The 24,972-nt window shown below is 34.5% G+C and overlaps 1 protein-coding gene and 1 long non-coding RNA gene across 4 annotated transcripts in view; both read left to right on the top strand.

The window, feature by feature from the left end:
- Positions 1 to 3,136, top strand: part of LOC145255609 (uncharacterized) — a 28,237-nt gene extending 25,101 nt beyond the window's left edge. Inside the window, exon 2 of the long non-coding RNA XR_013863866.1 lies at positions 2,367 to 3,136. This is a non-coding gene — a long non-coding RNA (uncharacterized LOC145255609). The remainder of the gene's footprint in view (positions 1 to 2,366) is intronic.
- LOC145255605 (uncharacterized) overlaps positions 1 to 24,972 on the top strand; it is a 529,950-nt gene that overhangs the window by 68,305 nt on the left and 436,673 nt on the right. The gene's annotated exons all lie outside the window — the stretch shown is intronic.

Here is a 24,972-nt window from a genome sequence, read left to right on the forward strand (position 1 = left end):
GGAGACCTCTTCAGGTGATAGTTCATAATAGACTTCATAGTCTAGTGAAGGATGCCCTTTTCTCTTACCTCCAACCTCTTTCTCACAGAAGAGATGCTGCGAACATATCTCTGTTTTATCGCTATTTTCATTGCAGGTGCTCGTCTGAGCTCCAATCTCCGCCCTCACCAAACATTCACAAAGAAACACTCATCTATCTGAAAACATTATCAATAATTTCCCCTACTCTTTATCTGTGCCTAAACCTAATCGTAGATTCCATGAAAAAAAGCTTCTTTCTTAGAACTGCACACCTGTGGAACTCTCTTCCGCTTACCTGCTTTCCAGCTGACTACAATATGGTAGTCTTCAAGTCCAACATAAACAAGTTCTTGATGAGCCATTCCCCTTAAGTAATCTAATTTACCAAATTTACACTTCTAAGGATTACTATGATATTGTCCTTTTGATCACTATACACTTTTTAACCCTTATCCTCGAGTGGCCTCTGGGCCTTGATAAGTGATGATTCCTGTGTAAAAAAAAAGAAAGAAAGTAATATCGCCTGAAGAGGTCTCTAGTTACTTGTAACTAACTGATTGAAACCTGATCAAGAATGTGTAGCAACATATAAATGCTAAAATAAAAATAAAAAGTATATCTTGCCCTACTTCGGTATTGAGCACTCTTGTATGAACTTTGTTTAAAATTCATTGGTTGCGTTACATCCGGAAAATATTAACCTGGAATAAAATTATATATATATATATATATATATATATATATATATATATACATCACAAGGAATACATGTGGATACAATATGAAATGCCAACCAGAGAGCGCCTATATTTGCTCATTATTTTAATCAATATAATATCTGGAATATTACTAACATAGGGAGACACCCAGGTTAACTGTAGTTAATATAAAAACAAATAACTGTCACTTCCCCTAATTTTGTCCTTCAGTCCTTTAGTCCTCACATTTCATGAAACATTCTCTAATCTTTCTCTCACTAAGACGACTTCAACTTGAATGTCCTGGGAATATAGAAGCGGAATACCCAAACGCAATGAATATACAAAATAGTAAAAATCGAAATGAGATTTTAAAAAAATGTTATTTTACAATGAAATTGATTTGAAACCATGCGTTTGTTTTCTTTACATTTAATGATTAAGTGACGTCGGATACAGTGCTGTGTTAAACTTGTTTCAAAAGCCTGCAAAAGTGAGGTATTGAGAATTTACACTTGATCTAATCGTTCTTATAATCTAAATTTACAGAGACTCAAGACCTTTTGAATTTCGTATACTTCCCTTAAACAAATTTGGATACAACTCAAAAACTAAATAATTTCAAAATGCCTTGACCAAATGCCAACTTGTGTTCTTGCTGAAATGTCTATAAAGTTGCTGCAAAATATACTAGAGAATTTCCTTAAGGCATCTGTTTTTAATTTCAAGAAAGGTTCCCTGGGGATTGCTTTGGTCCCTTAGTTATGCAGCAGTTGGCAGACTCCTTTATCAGAGTATGAGAATGGTGCCAATTCCTGACCGAAAGTAACCATTCAAAATTGAGCTTAATTTTCTGTAGGATTTCTTATCTATGAGTTTATTAACGGTTTCATTTAGTGTGCCGTTTGTATATGGCATATCAACCACTTGTGAGGTTTTCAATGCTGCAATAATACTTATTGTTTGCTAATCGTTGGGTTTTATACCATGTCAATTGGGCTATTTTATACCACAACTGTACACGTTTTAAAAAATGAAGAACCTGGCCATTGAGGGTTGAGGACATACGTTGCATGGAGAGAAATGATATGAGAATGATACAATGGATGTGTAATATGAATCTTAAATACAGAGGAAAATTAAATATGGAGAGTATAAGGAGATATGTGCAGAATAGGAGACTTTATTTGGCCACATTGAAAAAAATGAATGACAATTCTTGTTTTTTATGGAAATCGCTCGAGACAAGGCATGAAGCTGCTTAATGTAATGAATAACAAGAATGAAAGCTGATTATTGCAAAAATAGGAGATGCCTACTGACAAAAATTAATTTCCCAAACAAAACAGTTTTGTGATACTTTTATGTCTCCTTACAAAGATTAAAATCATATAATATTTCTAAACCTTATGTCTAGAATCCTTATTCTAATTATGACCAAATCAAAAAATGTAAATTACATTTCTAAATTTTTGAGGTGAAGATTGGTATTAGATGGACATGAAAGGTCTTGCGGAATTTTTAAATTTTGATTTCAAATGAGTTTTCATTATAATACCTTTACTTTATATATCATTTTAACGAACGTTTTTTGCTCTATCTAATTGTTCAAATTACAATCGTTTTAAAACAATTATGTCTTTTCAGAACATTGAATACAAGATGGAAAAAAGTCAAATTTGCACCATTTTCTTATTTTCATTCATGCTAGGCCGAAAAGTTGCTGAAACAGCTCACGATATTAACAAAACATTTGGCTTAGGAACCACTACTGAACACACAGCACAATGGTGGTTTAAGAAAATGTGGCGGCGACGAGAGTCGTAAAGATGATAGGCATAGTGGTCAGCCATCGGATGTTGACAACGACCAATTAAGAGCCTTAGTCGAAACCAACCCATGCACAACTGTTTGAGAACTTCTGAATTAGACATAATGTATACAACAATTTCCAACCACTTGAGATTGGAAAGACAAAAAAACTTGATAAATCGGTTTCTCACAAATTAAACAACAACCAAAAGAAACGTCATTATGATGTGTCATCTTCTCTTTTTTTACGCAACAAAAATGACCCGTTTCTCAACCGGGTGGTGACTTGCAATGAAAAGTGGGTTCTTTACGACAACCGGCGATGCTCAGCTCAGTGGTTAGATGCCAACGAAGCTCCACAACATTTCAACAACTTTCTGCATGAGAAATGCTTCAAAAACTTAAGCGATATCAAAAACGCCTTCAGTGACTTCATCGCCACCAGAATGCAAAATTTTTATGTTAGTGGCATAAATACACTTGTTTTGCGTTGGCAAAAGTGTGTTGATTCTGATGGTGCTTATTTTGATCAATGAATTTTTGCTTGAGCCGAGATATGTTCATCTGAATTGAAAAATTAAAAACTGCAAACATTTTCTTGTTAAGCTGATATTATTTGGATTCTTTGGACTACTGTTCTCATCTTTAATGTCATTTTCACAACATTTTGGTTGATGTAACCTCCGATTTTCTTCAGGTATATCTTGCCACAAGGACCCTTGACACAGTGATTAGAGTATTTGGAAAAAATCAATTGTAAAATGATATTCTCCTCAAGGTTCAATTCTCAGTGTGGGTGGCCGAAAAATACAATTGTGAATTACTTAGAACCTTTATACAGATAGAAAATTGCATCAGCAGTAAGATATCTACTGAAGTGGTAGATTGATCCTACCATTTTTTTTTCCAGCGACCTTGGGAACAGATTTGATGTAAGTGTTCCATCTCAGATCAGGAGTAAAGGTCAGACCCAGAAGCTTGTCAAAACATGGAGCCTTCCCAAGACGAGAACCATTCATTTCAATTGATGCTAGACAGCGGTCAGAGTGTTGATGATGTAAAGATAGAAACTTGGTTTTAGATGCATTAAAAGTAATCAGTCAATTTTTTCCCTGTTGTACCACGTGCTCAAGATCAGAGGAGAGAGGATCAGAGAGGACTTAGTCCTATATGACCTTTGAAGTGTTGCCATAGACACTGGAACTAATTATGTTAAGCACATGCTAACTTTTCACTTATTCTTGAAAATGATTGTTGGAAGCCAATCGATACTCAAATCAAATCTTCTATGAATTTTGAACATTTATCAACTAATTTTATTATTTGTAGAGTTGCATGCTTTACTGATTATCTATTCTTTTCAACTTATTTAATTCTAAATCCAGTCATTTTTAGCAAAAGATTTTATGCTTAAAGTTCTTAATATCAATAAATATTTATTCATATTCATATAAAAAAAATTTTTGTTTGGCTGTTTTCGTTTTAGATTTTGTAAATAGTCTATAAATAATAGATTGTACTTAATCCTGAGATAGGATTCAAACAGGCACTACCAATCCGTAGTTGTTCTAGAGCAAATCAAAATTGTATAAATAACTCATATCCTCTGATAATTTCTATTTAATCCATAGATGGTATCCTGACTGGTACTACCACTCCTTCGGGTCAGAGTGGGTCTGGGAGTAATGGAAACTAAGGAGTCACTATACACTTCTCAAATCTCCCCGATTAGAGCCACATCAATGGATGCAGTTTTATGGGTACAAATAATTCCCCAAACAGTTTTGCACTACTTTGATGTCTTCTTGCAAAGATTAAAATCGAGATATAGTTCTACTAAACCTTATGTCTAGAATCTTTGTACAAATTTTGAGAAAAAATCATTACATGGTTTTCATTTCTAGAAAATATCTAAAATTTCAGAGATCCTAAGAAACTTTACTTCAGGAATTTTGCTTTCGTTTGTGTCTAATGACTATGGATTGAAATCAATGCAGATCTGAAATATCTGAATTGGGAAATGAGCTAGAGCGCCTATATTAATCCTCTAAAATCCTTTAAATACATGAAAGAAACTGAAATTGGGGAATATTTATTAATTGATATCTAATACCCATTGTCAAAATTTCGCAGAAAAAATCATCAGAATTTTCACAAAGAGCTTTCACAAAAAATCATCGGAATTTACACAAAGGCCTTTGTATAACGCTGAATCAAAGTAAATATAGCCTACAATATGCACCTTTACGCTTAACAGCTGTGTTCCAAAAATTCATAATGATCAGTTCATTAGTTTAGGATTGAACCATGTAAAGCAAATGTATGCAAACGATATGCACATAACTAACTTTATATATAAATATAGCTATTCCTCTATATATTTGATCGCTAGAATTATGGATGAAAACATAATATGGGAACTGTAAATGGGAATAGGATTATTTTCCTAGACAAGAAGGTAAAATGAAAGAATGGAGCGGAGGGAGGGGGGGGGGAGTTAAAAAGGTCGCCACAGAAGCATCAGCAGGAGCTGGACGACTGCAGTTCATGTGATGCTGATGCTAGAAGTGTTGACTATAGAAGAGATGGTGGTCTAACCATTTGGAGCAGTGCCTCTCGCTCGTCAAATCAATACACGATGCACCTTATCCGATGGCTGATTAGTTGCGCTGTCAGTGATTCCAGTGGAGAGAGAGAGAGAGAGAAGGGGGGGGGGGGGGGCGTATTTGACCGACTGCCAGCAACTCCGCTATAGAAGCTAGCTCCTCCTTCTTTTAATTGCTGTTGTGTTGTATCACTAGAACCACAAAGATGATAATGGTATTATTATTATTATTATTATTAATAATAATGATTTACACAGCTCTTATATATGTAGGGTGGAGATATACTCAGTTGAGGGTTGCTAGAAATTTCACCAATATAACCACTACTGCTAAAGTAATTGCTCAGTCGTGTAAGATAATATCACTACTAGGTTATATTGAAGCGATTAGCTCCCCAAATGACTGCCAAATTGTATCAGCTAGGGAAAGTTGGTGTGCAGTACTGCAGTATTAATTTGTTGCCTGTTTTTTTGTTGCGGATTTCTTTTTTCATGAACATTGTTTAATTTTATTATTTGTTTCTTCTTACAAAACAAAACATGTCTTTCCTTAACCTTACTATCAACCCTAAGCTTGGGTTACAATAATAATATTTTTTATTAAATACTGTTTGATTTTATTATATGTTAATATGCTAGTTACTTCATATTTAAAAGAAAAAAAAAATTCGCAATAATGTAGAAAAAAAATATGAATGTTTGCAAAATAAAAATAGAAAGAAATCTGTAAAAATCAAATAAATGAACATTGTGGATTAATTTGCCTTGCCACCACTCGGAAAATCAGGCAGACACTAGCTATTATAGTTTAGTGATTATCTAGCTAATATAGTTTAGTGATTACACTAGCTAATATAGTTATATTAAAGTGGTTAGCTCCTAAGATGTAACTCTTAGGAGCTAACCACTTCAATATAATCTGCGCTCTTATGCAGGATGGATTGGAAATATCCTCAGTTGGGGATTGCTAAAAATTCCACCAATAAAATCATTACGGTATAACAACGCTATAATAGTAAAAATTTGGAAAACAAAAACATCAGTAAAAAGGAAAAAAAACAACGCTATCTACTGACTTTTTGTGTCAGTTTCAACTAAAAACAATTATATCTACTTAATTGGTATGTCAGAAGTATTGTAATATTACCGCCTTATTTAAAAAACCCAAGTTTTCGGTCTTTATTGTAAAAAACCCTTGCCATATTGTTTTGAGAACATGTGACATAACAAGGGAAGTAACTCAATTATGCTAAAAGCAAAGCAATTAATTCATATTTATTATTTTTAACGCACAATTTATTTAAAAAAATTGCCAATAATTACATGCTATTTACCTTCCCTTCGGACTTTCCAGTGTTTTTCTTTTAGCCAAATATTTTATTTTCGCTAATTTTCATTAAAAAAATATTTTCTTAAATAATCGTTTTCTACTTTATCGTTTTTCATAATTTTTGGATATGTTCATTACTGTAACATGACAATTAAGTAGAGCGCATTATATTGCCTTGAAATTCAATATTAAAAATTTTGAATTTTGCTATTATAGTGTGATTGCACCACCATTACTGCCGAAGAAATTGCTCGGCCATGTAGAATAATGTCACTATTCATTATGAACAACCTTTCTTGTGTGTTGTCTGCTATCAATAGTTTAATACTCTTTTTTGGAATAACTGCATGTCCCCTCATACACACACACACATTAAAATGCCAATGTGAGGGGCCAAATAAATTGGAATGGTTATATTGATGCAGTTAGCTCCCAATATGACTGCCAATTTTTATTGACTAGTTTTATCTGATTTTTTTTCTTCTGTCTAATAAGACAATGACATTCTACATCTAGTCTGGTGCACTGAAGCATCTACTTCAGTTATACGGTTCGAAGCTGGAATTGACTCTCTGGGTGATAAGATCTAGGTTTGCCCACTTAGCAGGGTCCCCCTCTCAACATTGCAGACAAAGTCTGACAAAAAAGCAAGTCAATATGGTTGGAGCCAGTGCAGCTGCAGGAGTTGTCGTAAAGGTGCTGCAGTGCTTCACTATCTGCCTATTGGAACTCCAAACCGTTCTTTGTCAGAATTTACTCCCTTAGCCTTTATCTTTACCAAAGCATCCACAAGGCAGTGGAGGTATTTGCCCATAGCTGGTGAAAATTTGAAAATATTTCCAACTAGCGGTCGTAAAATACACTTAAGTATGATATTTTAATTTGTTCAGATTTCGTTTATTAATTATGGAATCGTGATTTCGAAAGTATGAAAAAAAAAAAAAGCATTTGGGTGCCATCAGCTAGAATCGAAACTGAAAGCAAAATTGTAGCATTCAAAGCTGGTGACGTTACTACTGTACCAACGTGATACGCATATGAATTGATTAAAAATAAAAAATAATCTAAGATGAATGTACAAAATCTATAACGATTTTCTTTTTTCAATTTTGACCCATTTTTGACCCCTTAAAAATATTTTAACCGGCTAAAGACCCATAAAAGAACGGTTCATAAAAAATCCAATCATTTGAGGCCCATAGCGCTGCTCTGCGACTTTTAGTTTCAGAAGAGATAGAGTTTGAAAATATGGAGACAAACAGACAGACAGACAGACATAGTGCCTTTTATATATTAGATTCCCAATTTTGACGAAAATAACAACGATTATTATTGTAGTTTTTAAACAATGACAGGGAAAATTAATCCACCTTATTAATTTGTTGTTTGATTTTTTTTTGCAGATTCATTTTTTTTAATTTTTATTTTGCAAATAATTTTACAAAACCAAATAAATGTTCGAAAATAAATACAATGTGATTTCTTAGATCTTTTTAACATTCTGTTGCTCACTTTCAAAATGGACGTTCCTGAATATTATAGTGCGTTCCTTTTTTTGTAAAGTGGAAAACTCAAATAATCAACAGAGAATGATATACTTATTCCACCCACCCTCATCATCACTGCATCTATTCTATCCATTATACAAGAATAATTTTTAGAATTTTGCTAAAAAAAATATAACTATTAAATTATTAATTATTTTTTTTAATGAATTTAATATGTAAGTACTCGGTTCTAGAAATAATCAGAGAAAAATAATGCCAACAACAAAATCAAGCCAGTTGAAAAAGTCGTATCATGCAAATTCATACAAATTTACTTTTCATATAGAAGTTCTATTAAATATTTCATCTGATAATTCCCAAAAATGCCCTCTGAATTTACTTTTTACCATTATTTCTGGATGGATTGAATTTGTTGAGGATAAGACAAAATCGAAAGAAATGGTGACAAAGTTTGTTCATGCAAAAAAAAATAAATATCAAATTTATTAACAACTTGTGAAAACAGCCAAAAGTAAAGTTTTAGTAGATAATAAGAGTTCAAAGTGTCCAAGCACATTCTGGATGAAAGATGTTGTTTTGTTTGCAAGGAGTAGCCATGTTTGTTTCGGCTGGTGCCATGTGCGTTTGTGTGTGACAGTGTGTGTAAATTGTATAGGCATTGTAGACGTGTGTGTATATTAGCTTGTGCCTGTTTTGTCAGTGAGAGAGTATGCATGTATGAACTGTGAGCAGGATAATTTGGGGAAGAGATTATGTGCCAACATGTGTGTGTGTGTATGAGTTTAATAAGCTGCATGTATATGCTGGTGCTGTGCATATAGTAGTTTTTAAATGTCTCTTGTTATATCGTTTGACACCAAAAGGCCTAGACTGACTTTGTAATATACACGCGTGTGCTGAGTCTAAAAGGAAAACCCACAGAAAGAAGGAAGAAAGTCGTGTTCTTGCATCTTTTACATTATGTGCGAAATTTGGAAAAGAGTATTCTTCTTTCTGTTGATAGAAACTGCTGATTGGGGATTCCATCTGATTGAGAGATTATACTTAAAAACAATATTCGCTGTATATTCGGGACCTATGTTTAGTGGATAGAGGCATTGAATCTCTATGGTTCCAGGTGAGCATTGTCTGAAGATAGCGGTCTCAATCCTACTCAAAGCTGGCCAGAGGATTAGTTGGCCAAAACGTGGTGAGACGACAACAACTATGGAAGGCAGTAATTACTGAGGATACAGTTAAAAGACTCAGCATTCTTATCCCATCGTGGTTAACCACCTGATGAAGATCAGAGGAATGGTTGGCCGAAACATTGTGAAATGACAACTATGAAGATGAGGATAACAGTCTGCAAATAAATAAATAGACAAATTACTCATCTCAAAGGATTCCAATAATAAAATAACATTTACTGTTGCTGCTGCTTCTCAGAAATTCTATTGCAAAACAATTGCTTTTAATCTGGTTCCAAAAATATATTACTCTATTAGCAAAAAATTCAATTGATTACTAGACTCATTTTTTTTTTTTTAAAATCTGCTTTGACAATAACCTTCTGGATCATTGAGCAATGTAAAAAAAAAACTGTTTACCATATTTAAAAACGCCATTAATTATTTTGAGAGTTTTAATCAAATAATTTCTCATATTTCTGTCTAGTAAAGTAGTTGATACTAAATTTTACAGTCTCTTCCTATGACTCCAATGTATATATGATCTTGAAGCTTTATATATCTGGAATACAAATTCTTGTCTCTCTTGAAATAATGAATACTAGCAGGACCCGTGGAAATTCCACGGTAGTTAAAATCTTTTAAAACACATCAGTAAGAAATTCCTTATAAAAATGAACGTATGGAAGCAAGTAGAACAAAGAATTTTAGTTTAAACTTTTATTGAAGGTCAATGCGATCGTAACTGATGCTGTCGATATTGTCAGTAAGTGCTGGTGATGATTGAGGCGGTGACAGGGACGTCGATCAGCTGCTTGGAGTGAGAATAGTGGTCACTCAGCAGGTTCTTGGAAGTCAGATTGTGAATTTAAAAAACTGTGTGACATTGTTGACATCGATTTCGTGCAAGTTCTGATGACCCCAAGTTATTTAATATTTCAGGACATTTTGGATTACATGTGTAAGTAATGAATAGGTCACAGAAAACTGCCATTGCATCTTGATAAAGCTGTTGTAGATTGCTAGGACTTCCTGTAAGTGTAGATGGTAGAATAACTGGTACACCAGGATAACCATCTTCATTCCTTGCTAAATGATCCATTAAGCCAGAATATTGAGCAGCTCTTAGTTGACTGTGATGGCTTTTAATGAAGTTAAATAAGCAACTGTCAACTTTTACATATGCGATAGACTTTTCTATTTATTTTGAATTTTATTCAATGAAGATTTGGAAATTCACAAATATTTTTTAAGTCGAATTATTGATATAGATTTCAATTAATGCATCACAACTTCCTGATAATATAAATAGAACACTTTGAATTTTCTGTACAAAAGTTTTTTTTCCATAAAAACATTGTAATCTGTTATAATATTCAGATTCTTGTGTATTACATGCATAGAAAATGAAGTGTTTCTGTAAATCTTACAAAGTACAGTTAACTTTTGATTTTTCGATAATCAAAATGATGTGAGGTAGGTTATACCTATCAAATTTATTGTCAATGTTATATAGTTAAGTAAGCTGGCTAATTGGTTATAAAGTAAGTTATTCCGAACTTTGATCTAACATCTTAATTAAAAAAAAAAAGCTTAACATTTTCTTGTATCTTTTTTTTTTTATATTAAGAAAAATGTAAGCATCATGCTGAAATAATAAAATGCCATTCTTAATAAGGGGAGAGGGTTTGACTATTCTAAACCTTCACCTAAATAACGATTTAACGAAAAAAATGTTTAAAATGTTCTTGTATCTTTTTTATAATTTTTGTTAAATAAGAAAAATCAATAAACTTTGATAACACTATTGTAAGAATCATGCTGAAAGCCATTCTTAATATGAGGAGGGGGGTTAACTATTCTGAAACTTCACCTAACAATGTAAAAAAAAATAAGGGAAAATATATGTATGAACAATAAATATTTCTTCAGTTAAATAAAATATACTGTAAATCTTTAAATAAGGAATAAATATTTATTTAAACCATAATTATTGAAACAAAGTATTTTACTGCATGAAAAAACGGTTATGGGGAGAAGGGTTAACTATTTTGAACCTTCACCTAAATAGCGATTTAATGAAAAAAAAAATTAATGGTCTTGTATCTTTTTTGTATAATTTGTTTTAAAATAAGAAAAAAAAAAAAAAGGTAAATATCCAGATACGCTACTACAGAACACCGACCACGCTAATTTTTTTTTTTTTTTTTATAGGTAATTGAGGTCGCTGACAACGAATCTGATAGTCAAACTTGGGGCAAATTTACCGTTTGCATGGTATTTACCCCTGAACCCACGAACTACTTTCCACCATTTTGCAGCTTCCGTTTATGCTACGCGCATGCACGTTGTAGCATAAATGACGGCTTCACCAAGCAAACTACATTGGGAGTAGGGGATTTTTTTTTTTCCAGGACATAGAATTTTCTAATTTTCAAAAATACATTATAGCACTTTTTGGGTGGAAAATTTAAAATTAGCTGAAAAAGAAATAAAACAAGAAAAGGGAAGCACTCCAAGTTGGAGTAGGGGAGGGGTAATTTATCTTTTTTTTTTTTTTTTACCTGGAACATAGAATTTTCAAATTTTCAAAAAGTAACGCACCGACATTTACCAATTAGAACACCATTTAACATTTTCCGAAGATTTTACTGTGTACATTGGCACGCGCGCCCCAAAATCACATCCCCCCCCCCGCTCGCGCCCCCAATGTACACAGTAAAATCTTCGGAAAATATTAAATGGTGTTCTAATTGGTAAATGTCGGTGCATTACTTACGGAAAAACGTTTAACTAAACTGCAAAAGCACCTATTAAGCCACATAAGTTCTATAATTGAATCCCCCCCCCCCCGCAAAAAAAGAATGAAAAACATAAAGATGTTTGGTGCTTATGTTTTTGTAAACCACATTAAAAACTATGCGAGACAAAAAAAAAAGTCCCTCAATTTGTTGTACTTTTCTATAACTGTAAGTCATTAAAAAAATGTCAGTCCGTTATTTTTTGATTGGTACGCCATGTGAGAAGGCAGTTTGCTAGGTGAAGCAAGCCGTCGTTCATGCTGCAGCGCACGCGCGTAGCGTAAACGGAAGCTGCAAAATGATAGAAAGTTATTCGTGGGTTCGGGGGTTAATACCATGCAAACGGTAAATTTGCCCCAAGTTTGACTATCAGATTCGTTGTCAGCGACCTCAATTACCTATAAAAAAACAAATTAGAGTGGTCGGTGTTCTGTAGTAGCGTATCTGGATATTTACCAAAAAAAAACTTTGATACCGCTATTGTAAGAATCATGCTGAAAGCCATTCTTAATATGGGGAGGGGGGTTAACTATTCTGAAACTTCACCTAACAATGTAATAAAAATAATGGAAAAATTCTTCAGTTAAATAAAATATACTGAAAATCTTTAAATAGGAAATAAATATTTCTTTAAATAAATTAAATCGTAAGTAATGAAACACTGTTTTATTTCATATTAAAAAAAAATTGTTGTGCCGGTGGGCATTAGAAGATGAATTCCTGTAAAAGAAGCAAAATAAAATGAACAAATAACTATGTAAACAACGTGAAAATTACTCGATTCGGCATTAAATAACACGAAAAAGGATTGATATGCCGTAAAACAAAACAGAACAAGACGTAAAATATGTTTTGACTCTGTATTTGCGAATGGTGACTTTGGTGATTTATTTAATAAAGTCATTCTTGAATTTTGTAACATGTATTTCTAAACATATTTTTTGTTGTGTAAATAAAAAGTAAATAAAAAAAAACATAAAGTGGCACAGTAAAAAAAAAAAAAACGTACTCGTAGCGTTAAATGTAAAAAATATATTTATTACTGAATAAAATAGAATAAGCGTTCATACAATAATAAACAGAAGACATCGTTAAAAATGTAAGTAAAATACTATACTATTTAAACTGTGGAACGTGGAACGATACCTTCTATGCATAATTGCCTTTAAAATAATCCGGAACCATAAATAGACAGTTATTATTATTTATTTTTTTTGTTCGGGAACTTTTGGGAAATAAAAGGGGTTACTGATTTTTAACTGATAAAGATTGAACAATAAAGGGAGATAATTCACATTAATTAATGTTTGCGATGATGGTGACGCGTTTCATTAATTAATGCTTGCGATGATGATGACGTGACACCATACGTACAAGCAAATTAATATATAGATTCTTCAAGTAGATGAAGAGATTAGGTGAAGTGTTCAATCATATACTTCAATACCTTACACTTCAAATGACTTGTTGGGATAGTTGCAGGAACACATTGATGATCGTCTCATCAGTAAGTGCGATTCTGAGTGAACTTCATACTTATTGAACTTTAACTCTCCCACCCCCTCCGATTTTTATCTGTGGTGTTATCTTATATCTATCCAACCAAGACTAAGAAAGAAATGTATCACAATTATTGACAATTCTTCATGTTGTATCCTAGTGTTCACTTTTGAAATATCTCATTAAATGGTAATAAAACAAAAACTGTTGGATAGTCATGACTGAATCTTGGTGGACAAGTCAAACATAGACTGAAGTTTATTTATATCAAATAACGGTTGAATTGCAGAAATAACTGTGAATTTTAGTTGGGGTCATCCCATAGACATTTAAAATATCAACCATAGAGCTCCATTCGAGAATATGAGATTTTTTTGTTTTATTTTCAAATTTGTTTCTTCAAATTTCTTCATGTTCGGATATGGTACTCCCATAATGTCACACAAAAGTTTCATTATTTTATCAAAATCATAAACAAACGACTCTTATGTCAAAATTTAGTACAACTAACTGGATAGCATGATGTTATCAGTAACATTTTTGTGGTTTTTACTTTGTGAGTTGAAGGAAAAAGTTTTTTGGTTGTGGATTGGATTGAGTTACTCTGATCAAATTTGCACTCATCTTATAAGGACGCTACCCATTCCCCAACTCTCCTCCTCTTTCTTTTCTCACACACTTAGATCCCACTCCCACTTAGAGATTGACCTGCTTGTTTTCGGCAAATTAAAAAACAGTGGACGGTCTATTATTTAGAAAGGGTTGGGAGGGCCTTATTAACTAATTTTTGTTGTCTTTTGTTTATTCCCCATATCCTCGTCAATGAAATGTAATTACTGAAAATAATTCAATCAATTTTTTTTTTTCAAATTTGGGTCTATCTTAAGTAGAACAGCCCCTGGAGTGAATGTGGTATTCTGGTGACAGATATTTTTAGTTAAGAGTAAGATAGACAATTTTAAGTATTTGTGACCAAGGATGACCAACAACACTTATTAATCCTACATTTTTGATTGGCCTTGTGCCTAATATATTCATTATGTATTTTTATATTATATATATTAATAAATATTTCAAAGTTGTAAGATTTACCTTTTTAAAGGACAAGTTTGACATTTTTTTAAACAGTTTGAACTTCAAAAATCGTATTTGAACTTTGAAAAAATCTAGCTTCAATTTTGACTTTTTTTTTATTAGTTTATATATATATATATATATATATATATATATATATATATATATATATATATATAGTAATTATTCAATGTAACATTATAATTAAGTAATTTTTTACTTAAAACTTTTTGCTTTAAACTCAAATGATTATTTTATATTCTTCTTATACCTAATAAATTAAACGATGTGTACCTCACAGAAATGCCGTTTGGATCCTCTCCCAGCTTTGTGAGAGATTAAAAACCACTGCTATGCCTTATTTCATTTCCTCTACTGAAATACGGTTTGCTCTTATGGACTATTCATTCTGTGCACAATTAAAATTCATTGAGTCTAGCTATATTGAAATATCCGATACAACAATGTTTACTGTGTTTGTACGAAATTGAACTGATTTTGAATCATTTAAACATTCGATGCAGATGTTTGCAATTTGACTTTTTTAATGAATATTTCCTGTCTTTGCCTTTTTATTTTCTGTAAAAGTTTGGCTTCAAGCATTTATTATAGTCAGGAAACCTTGACTCTGATTTACTCCTTCATGGTTCAATTCAAGGACATCATTATGATTTTGAACTTGCATCTGTGCGTGTTCACTGAACAGGCCATGATCGCTGGTTGTAGTTCTACCTGGGAGTCACCACTTATCAAGGCTCGAAGGCCACTTAAGGATAAGGATTAATGAATGTAGGTGGTAGTGTAATGGTGTAAATTGGGTAGAATTTGATTATTTATTGGAACAGCTCAACAAGAACTTGTTTATATTGGGTTTGAAGGCTACCATTGGGAAGCAGGCCAATGGAACAGTGTTCCACGGGCAGGCAGTTCTGTGAAAGAAGCTTTGTTCATGGTTCTGTGTTTAGATTTAGGCACAGGTAGAGAGTGGAGAAAATTGTATTTAGTGATTGTAGTTAGTCAAGTATTTTTGTGAAAGTTTGGCAAGGGGGGAACCATAGATTGGAGTTCAGTCGAGTACTAGTCGAGTATTCATTCAATTTCTGAGCATGATTTCAACACCGCCTTTAGTGTCAATCATGTGATCTTGGTCATCGCTGTAACAAAGTGTTTTCTTTTCCAAATAAGATTACAACTCGTTTAAAACAAGCAACAATGTTTTACTTTTTAAGTTATAATGATAGTCGGCTTCTCTGCCAAATGACAGACACAGAAAATGAGACAAACATACCTTCCAACCTAACGTTCAGTTTAAGGCCCAGAGATTCCTCTTCATGTTTCACACCAACAGAAACCCAACTGGCTGCTGCGGGGATCCCATATTTGGAATGGACATGAATGTTTCTAGGATTTCCAGTGCCTCGATTTCTCAGCATCAACCCCCTGTTAAAGAGGAAATAGCTTTTCCAAATGGAGAAATCAAAATTTTGATGGTCAAATCCTAGATATCTTTCTGATCACTGGCCTGCTGTCTCAATGCGTTACTACTATGCACCCCAATAAACACGCAGCAGTGTATGGTTATTACATAGCTTGATTCTTGTGCATACTTAGTGATACTGCCTCTTGATAAGGAATGAGTGCTGGACGCTAAATTAACTGACAAAATATGGGAATTGCTTAAGAAAATGCTAAGAGAAATGGTTCTTGTCATGTCTCCTCAATTTCTTTTTTATGCGTCCCAAATTCCTTTGTGAATATAAGGATATAATCATCCTACTGTGGTTTCAATATCAAGTAGATATTTCTCATCTCACTTTGATTTTAAGTTGATCCCCCCCCCCCCCGTGAAAAGTATCCCTTATTTTAGTCATAAATGAAATAGAAACAAAGAAAGAGCATTTCTAAGCCCCCCCCTCTTTCTTCACCTGTATGTTGGAATAGGGAGAGAAGAGAAAGGTAACAGAAAGAGTAAAACAAACAAAACCATTAAAAAACATTTTTGTTTTGGAATTTTGGGATGAAGATTGATAAGTAGTTTTATTTGTATTGTAAGGATTACTAGTCTCATCTTGATTTTTAATTTTCACAATGTTTCCGCCGATGTAAGCTCCAACTTTCTTTCGGGTCATCTTTTTGAAGCTGTAATCTTTCATTAACCCATTAGCACTAATGGTTCTCTTTTTTTAGGACGAGAAGGATAATTAATGATATTTCTGCAAAATCTGTATATTTCAGAGATATCTATAGTTTTCTTCCTATTTTTTTTTTACTAGGGAGGTCACTACTTATGCCTAGAAGCTGTTCTAGGATAAGGGTTAAATGTTATGTAGATGGTATGATAACAAGGTCATAGTGAAACTTAGGTAAGGTTAGGTTATCTAAGAGAAAGGCTCAACAGAAATTTATTCACATTGGATTTGAAAATGGCCATGTTATAGTAAGCGAGAAAGCAGACCTGTGGTATTGAGCTCCACAGATGAACAGTTCTAGAAAAGAAACTCTGCTCATAAAATTTTTGTTTAGTTTTAGGCAAAGATAGAGAATGTGAGAAGTTGTTGGCAGTAGTTGTAGCTAGGTACATGGTCAGCTATATGTTCTCAACATATAGCTATATATTCCCAACACATGGTCAGCTACATATTCCCAACACATGGTCAGCTATGTATTCTCAACACATGATCAGTTATGTATTCTCAACACATAGTTAGCTATATGTTCTCAACACATGGTCAGTTATGTATTCTCAACACATAGTTAGCTATATGTTCTCAACACATGGTCAGCTACGTATTGCCAACAAATCGTCAGTTATATATTCCCACCATATGGTCAGCTACATATTCTCAACACATGGTCAGCTACATATTCTCAACACATGGTCAGCTACATATTCCCAACAAATAATCAGCTATATATTCTCAATACACGGTTAGTTATATGTTCTCAGTATATGGTCAGCTATATATTCTGTCTATCATCTTCACCCTCTCTCTCTACTTTTATGGTGTGTTATCTTGTTCATATTTCATACTGGGTTTATCACTATTGCACACCTCTCTCTCTCTCTCTCTCTCTCTCTCTCTCTCTCTCTCTCTCTCTCTCTTTGTTACCAATCAAAATAAAATAAATTATTAGACTAGTTTATTTAAATGAAAGGAATTATTATCATAAGCAGTAATAATATTTAAACCATAGCTAGAGATGGAAAGAGAGAGAGAGAGAGAGAGAGAGAGAGGGGGGGTTGTAGAAGGCAGAAATCAATTAATTTGGGGATTTTAAGTCATTTGTAGCCACAGAAATAAGGCACACTTGGACGGTGGTCATCATGATAATAACAGGAAAAGGGCACCTTGGGTGTCACCAAAAAAAAATGAGATCTTAATAGTTTGTTTGCATCCAGGTTTTCTTGATTTGCCCAACTTTTCTGTAACCTTTCACCCCAAGACCTCTGCATTGTATCATCTAAGGGGCACTCCAATCAAGGTAACCAAACTAATGTGGCTAACTAATCCTTAAGCTTTGGTATGAGGGGTGCGTGAGGACTGGGTGGGGGCCCAGTACTAACCTCCAAACAGTATGAAGCTGCTATATAACCTTCACTTATTATTAAGAGGCATAGCTTGTGATCTTACGACTGGCAACAGTTCTATATTTAAGCCGTTTGGAATCACAGACATAAAGCACACTGGGCCAGTAGTCACAAAAAAAACATATTGAAAACCATAACAACCAACAGAGAGATTGCATGTCAGACAACATCAAACAAAATGTGATGTAAAAATCGTAAAATAATCAAATTTTGTTCAGTTCTCTCATCATTTCCAATCATTTAAGATCATTCACATGACACTGTATCCATCTCAATAATCTTTATCCTCAAGTGACTTTTAACCTTGATAAGTGGTGACACATTAGCAAATAAAAAAAATGTTTAGATATTTTATGTGAGACACATTTTAAAAACACTTTTATAAGGCAAAAATGAAAGTACAGAGACTCCCGGACAACGACGGTTTTGTAGAATTAATTTAAGATAAATTACAAGCCAATGAATGTTATGCTACAAATAAAATAAAACTGTGGGGGGGGGGACTCATTCCTTTTTGTTGCAACGTGGATTTATTTGAAGGATTAGTTTTTCATGGAATATATGGAGTGATTTGTGGGCTGATGGGTTTAAAAGATTAAAAAACAAAAAGAAATATTTTTAGCTGAATTTTATTTATGTGCTTGAAAAATGTGTAATGTTTTACTTTTATTGAATAATTAAACCACCCGTGACCCGTTGAGTCAGTATATATATATATATATATGTATAAGGAATGAAAAAATACCAGCGGTGATTGACGTTATGTTTTGAGAAAAATAGAAAAACCGAATGAAATTATTAAAAAATCAACGTTTCGTCCTTATTTCAGAGGACATCTTCAGGATAATTGAAATAAAAAATAAAAATGTAAGAAAAGAAAAAGTCATAGATCGTGCGAAAAAGACAGTTCTTGAATCCTACCCATGTCGGGAATAAGCCTTAGTAATAATAAGATACGCACACATGTTTGTCCTTCCCGACATGGGTAGGATTCAAGAACTGTCTTTTTCGCACGATCTATGACTTTTTCTTTTCTTACATTTTTATTTTTTATTTCAATTATCCTGAAGATGTCCTCTGAAATAAGGACGAAACGTTGATTTTTTAATAATTTCATTCGGTTTTTCTATTTTTCTCAAAATATATATTAGCAGGCTGCCCGGCATTGCCTGATCGTAAAATGTTTCAATATGATATATTGATTAATGCAGATTTCGTATTTATATTATAGATTATATTGAACCCACTATACAGTAATGATTTAAAAAGTTTTAAAAAAAATGACTCATGTGCCACCACCGAGAATCGAAACCAAAACGTTTCGCTTACAATTTACTTTTTCCTTTGACGTTAATGCCTGAGCTATTAAGACATGTCTGCTGCAAGGCTAAAAGTTAAAACATGAACCAATAGCTATTATGTTGCATATGAATATTTGTAATGTCATTGTTCGATCTTCACCTGGCAAATTCCATTTTTTTAATTTTCACACTTTTGCACCAATTTTCCCCACCTAAAACCAAAATATAAAGTTTCACATGGGTTCAAATACCCTATATATTAAGTTTCATGTTTGAAGACTAAAAACTTACAGAGGAGTTTTGTAGGCAAAATTTTTAAAACAAATATATATACGCATATATAAAAATATATAGAAAGTTTTGTGCTTACAATAAGCTTTTTACGCAAATGCCACATCTTGCATGGAGCAGAGGTAGATTTAAAAGAAACACCCCCGAACGGCCACCCTTCATAGAAGTTGAAGTATCATGCCAAATTTGGGCACACCTTAGATAAGAGGATTTGCTGTTGGATACACCATATCCAGACCATTGTGGATACTGGTGCTCAAACATGTTTGAGTGGCCCTGAAATACTGAAAGTATTGGGATGCACTAGCGAAACCAATTACCAATAGGATACATGAGATTGTAGACAATCTCCTACACATTAAAGGAATAATTTGTACATGTATTAAAGTTGGCCTTAAAGAAACCAAACAAGTCGTTTATGTATCAGAAAACGTTGGGATTTTACTTATCCGAGTCGGCACTGAAAGACTTAAAAGAATTAATCCCTCGCGACTTCCCACACCAGCTATCAAAAGTTGACATGTCAATCTCGAATAACGGGATAGCACCATGTGAATGACTTCAAAGAGAAACGGTTCTGGACAAACCTACAAGAATCCCGTTTACCCCTATTGGAAATAATAGGGAACATTTGGAATAATGGTTATGGGAGCACTTCAAATCAAGTGTATTCAATACCTGCTCCCATCAATCGTTACAAGTGATGTCAAGTAAAACTACTGGATATAACATTCATGCCCGGAGCGAAATCATCAGCTGTGCATACATCCATTCCTTTCCCCCATCATTGGAAAAAGGTGAAGGAAGATTTAGATAGGGATGTGGTGTTGGGCATCATTGAGCCAGTACCAGCAGGTACGCTTACTGTCTGGTGTTCGAGGATAGTGGTTGGACCAAAGAGGGATGGATCACCAAGAAGGACGGTGGACCTACAAAAATTGAATGTTGCAACAATGAGGGAAACCCATCCCACTCCGTCCCCATTTAACCAAGTGTCTGTTGTGCCCAAGCAAACCAAAAAAAAAACAGTTTCAGATGCATGGAACGGATATCAGAGTTTACTGTTCTCTCCAACAGCTCGAGACGCAACCACATTCATAACATAGTGGGGCTGTTGTTGGTACCTTAGAACACTTTTCACGCCTCTGGAGATGGTTACACTCACCAGTTTGATGACATTACAGTATACATGCCACAAAGAACTTGTTGCATTGATGATACCCTTCTCTCAGATAAAACCATGGAATCTTCTTTCTGGAATACAGTGGACCCATTGCAGCAAAAATGGAATCGTCTTCAATCTCAGTAAGTTTCAATTTGCAGGCGACGAAGTTGAATTTTAATAACTGTTGATGGTGTAAAGCCAACTAAAAAAATGAATGAAGCCATTCTTAACTTCCTGACGCCGACGAACATCACCAGCGTCAGATTGTGGTTTGGACTGGTTAACCAGATATCGCAAGCATTTTCATAAGCCGATATCATGTTCCTCCTTTTCAGAATTGTTGCGCATGAAGAATTGCAAATTCTATTGAGATACTACCCTAAATGAGCTTTTTGAAGACTTAAAAAAATACATTGTTCGGAAAATCGAGGAGGGGGTCAAAACATTCAAGATGTACAGGGCGACTTGCCTCTTAACAATGCAAGGTTGGCATTGGGTATTTTTTGTTTCAGACACATTGCCAATGCCCAATGGAATTAGCACTTAACTGTGGTAAGGACCACTGGAAAATGATTTTGGTGGAATCCCATTTTACAAAGGATGCAGAATCCTGCTATTCCCCCATAGAGGGAGAAACTCTGGCATTGATATACGGATTGGAGTCTTATAGGATGTTCATTTTGGGGTGCCTAGATTTATTGATTACAGTGGACCACCAGCCACTGGTAAGAATATTCTTGCTTATTTTCTTTCCAAGAACGGTTGTTACTATACAGGTTATGGATTAAGCATGTTCCTGGTAAACTTAATGCAGCACTGGACTGCACTTCTTGATACCTGGCACCATGAAGGCATAGCAGATTAAAGACCACTGATACTACTCAGCAGATCGCATGGGTCATGCAAGCATCAATCACAGCTGCATACGTGCATGACCCCAAATTTCAAGCTATAACCTGGGATAGAATTGTACAGCTGCAGCTACTGAGGAGGAATGCTGAATGTGAGCGATATACATTCACAAGATAGGTTCCCAGCCATGACACAAACTGACACTAAAAGTCTGACAATTCTGGTTGATGGCAGACCAACTATATTGTTTGGAAGGGGTACCCATAAAAGGGGATAAAATTCTAATACCAAAGCAGTTTACAGCTGAAGTACTAGAGGCACTGCAATTCACTCATCAAGGAGTGAATGGGATGTTGGCTAACACTAGACAACAATTATTTTGGCCCGATCTAGATGCTAGTATCAGACAAACAAGGGCAGAATGTTGAAAATGCAATTCGATCGCCATGTCCCAACTGAGAGAACCACTAATGCCACCCTCAAACCCAGAATTCCCATTCCAAAAGACTGTCGTGGACCTACTGGATATGCATGGGAAGAGTTACATGGTACAGCTGGATTGAAGTTGTCCTGCTACCATCAGGGAAGACTGCAACAGTATGCAATGCATTGAGGGGTTGATTCTGCACATATGATACTCCAGAGGAGATATCATCTGATGGAGGGCCACCATGCGACTCATTGGAGTATAAATCATTCCTGAGAGACTGGGGCATAAAGAGACGTATATCATCTGCACAGTATCCTCAAAATAATGGCCGAGCCAAACTGGCCATAAAAACTGCCAAACGAATGCTCATTGACTGTATTGATAGCTACGGCCATCTACGCTACGATCGGGCAACACAGGCGATGAAGACACATAGGAACATGCCTCACCAGGACCTCGGATCAATGTTATATGGTTGAACAATAAGATTCGTCTCCCTATACTTCACAAAAAGCACCAGATTCACGATCATTGGATAGAAACCAAATGGCCGATGGTAAAAAATCATGTGCTAAACAAAGAACAGTACAATATGCACAGTTGTCCACTCCAACAGCTTCTGGTCGGTGGATCTATTCAGGTGCAGAATCAGGAGGGACCATATCCGTGACGATGGATAAAAACGGGGAGAGTTGTCAAGACCATGGATAATAGATAATACTGGATACGGTTGGATGGAAGTGGCAAGATCACACTATGCAATCGTCATTTCCTCCGGAATATCTAATCTGTCATGGATAAACCAAGTTATTCGCCCCTACAACCACTCCCTCAACCACCTACCCAAAGGCCAAAAATGAAGGACAGCATATTCCCATGTGACACACATGAGACGATGAACATGGAAAAGATGGATGATGACGTAGTGATGGCAGACAACACATCTGACACAGATATGGAGGCGGATAACCAAGATCCGATTAGGCACAAACCAACAAGTCTGATTCCATGACGCAGTATGGGAGTAACATGTCCACCAAAACCATTATCCCCACAAATGCGAGAACCAACTGACAAAAACACAGAACTTTCCCAACAAGTGACCTCAAAACACCGGTGTTGCAGTCATAAGGTAGGAGGGGGTATGTAGAGAATGGGGACGACCGATGAGATGGGTTGGAAAAAAGTGGAACACCGGTTGTCATGTGTGTTATAAATGGAGCGCTAGTCTCAGACTCTGTAGACTTTTTAAGTCCATTTTACAGATATGAGACAGGTTGGTTCTGCTGACATGTACGTATTATAGAAATAAAATTGAGTCCAGGTGTTTCATCTTGTCTTTTATCCAAGTCATGATGATAGGCGAGCCGGAAAATATAAATGCGCCGCTTGAAGTTTGATTGGCCTCTGCAACGTCCCTGAAAGGACTGTTCATAAATGGGCGCAAGATGGTTTGGGTAAAAATCGAAAAAAGCACGCATGCGCAAAATGTTATAATTGATCAACGTATCACTACACGAGTAAGAACATGTCTCTGTTATTTTACCGAACAACTAACGTACTATTCACTCCGCGAAAAAGTACAAAAAAAAAAAAAGAAAAGAAAAGAAGAAAAAAAGTATTACTTATGTAACTGTTACAGATATGTCCGTTTTGTTTTATCAGTAGGGTTATGACAAGAGAATATTCTTTTTATTATTTTGACTCTTGAATATATATCGGTTAATATCTTATATGTTTTTAGATAAAGTAATGTGGTTCTTGATTGATTGACTGTGTCTAACTGTGTCGGATATATACTCGAAAGTCAAAACAAGGAAAAGAATATTCTCTTGTCATAGCCCTATTTATCAGTTATTAGAAATCGCACTTTTTCCTTGAGATATCCCCCACCCCACCACATTTTTCTAGAGTTATCTTAGTACTAATATCTTACCAACCGGTTACATTTGATATTTATCATTCTCTTCCATCAAAGAATGGTTGTGAGGTCGGTTTATAATATATAAAGAAAGGAGGTTGGAGATCTAGCCCCCCCCCCCCTCAAAGGAGTTATTCTGCATTCATGCGGAAGTTGCAGTGATCGACGTCATCGAACCTGTTGGGCTACCCCCGGCGATCGTAACTTAAACTTAATCCCTTCTATTGAGTGGGGGTAGAGTATAATGCCTGGGAGTATGGCATTCTGAGAGCCGATTCACCGGCTATATCAAGTCCACAAAGTTGATTTATTTTTGTTTATTTATTTATTACTTTTTAACGAATACATACTCAGGAATTTGCGGAGTGAAACAAATGAACGCACATTCCAGTGACGTAACGGTCCGGTTACGTCAGCAGCATTCGTATAGTAGTATGCTTGTTCATTTTAAAAAACAAAACAAAGAACTTGTAGAATTATTATTTAATTTTTGAAAAAAAAAAAAAATACCTATATAGCAATGATTAAAGTGAGAATTATTTTAGGTGCTTGTTAAGATAGAATCGACAGATCGATTTTTATTTGGAATATGTCGTTTTAAACAAAAACAATAGTACGTACTTAATTGTAATATCAGAAATAGTGCTATATCCAAAAATTACGAAATTCATCAAGTAGAAAGTTATTTATACTTAAAAGTAATTTTTATGGAAAATTGGGTAAAATTGTATTTTTCTTGGATGTTTAAAAGTAGACGAAGAGTTCACACACAGGGTACATAACTCGGAACGCAAATTTTAGATTACATATTAATGACGACCAATATTTTATCCTTATAGCGATAGACTTTATTTTACTAAAACACAATAGTAGTTGTTCTATTCGGTGAATTTTCGTAATTTTGG

This window comes from Euprymna scolopes, chromosome 31, assembly GCF_053919585.1.
Source record: "Euprymna scolopes isolate OS-2025 chromosome 31, ASM5391958v1, whole genome shotgun sequence".
Classification (NCBI taxonomy): Eukaryota; Metazoa; Mollusca; class Cephalopoda; order Sepiida; family Sepiolidae; genus Euprymna; species Euprymna scolopes.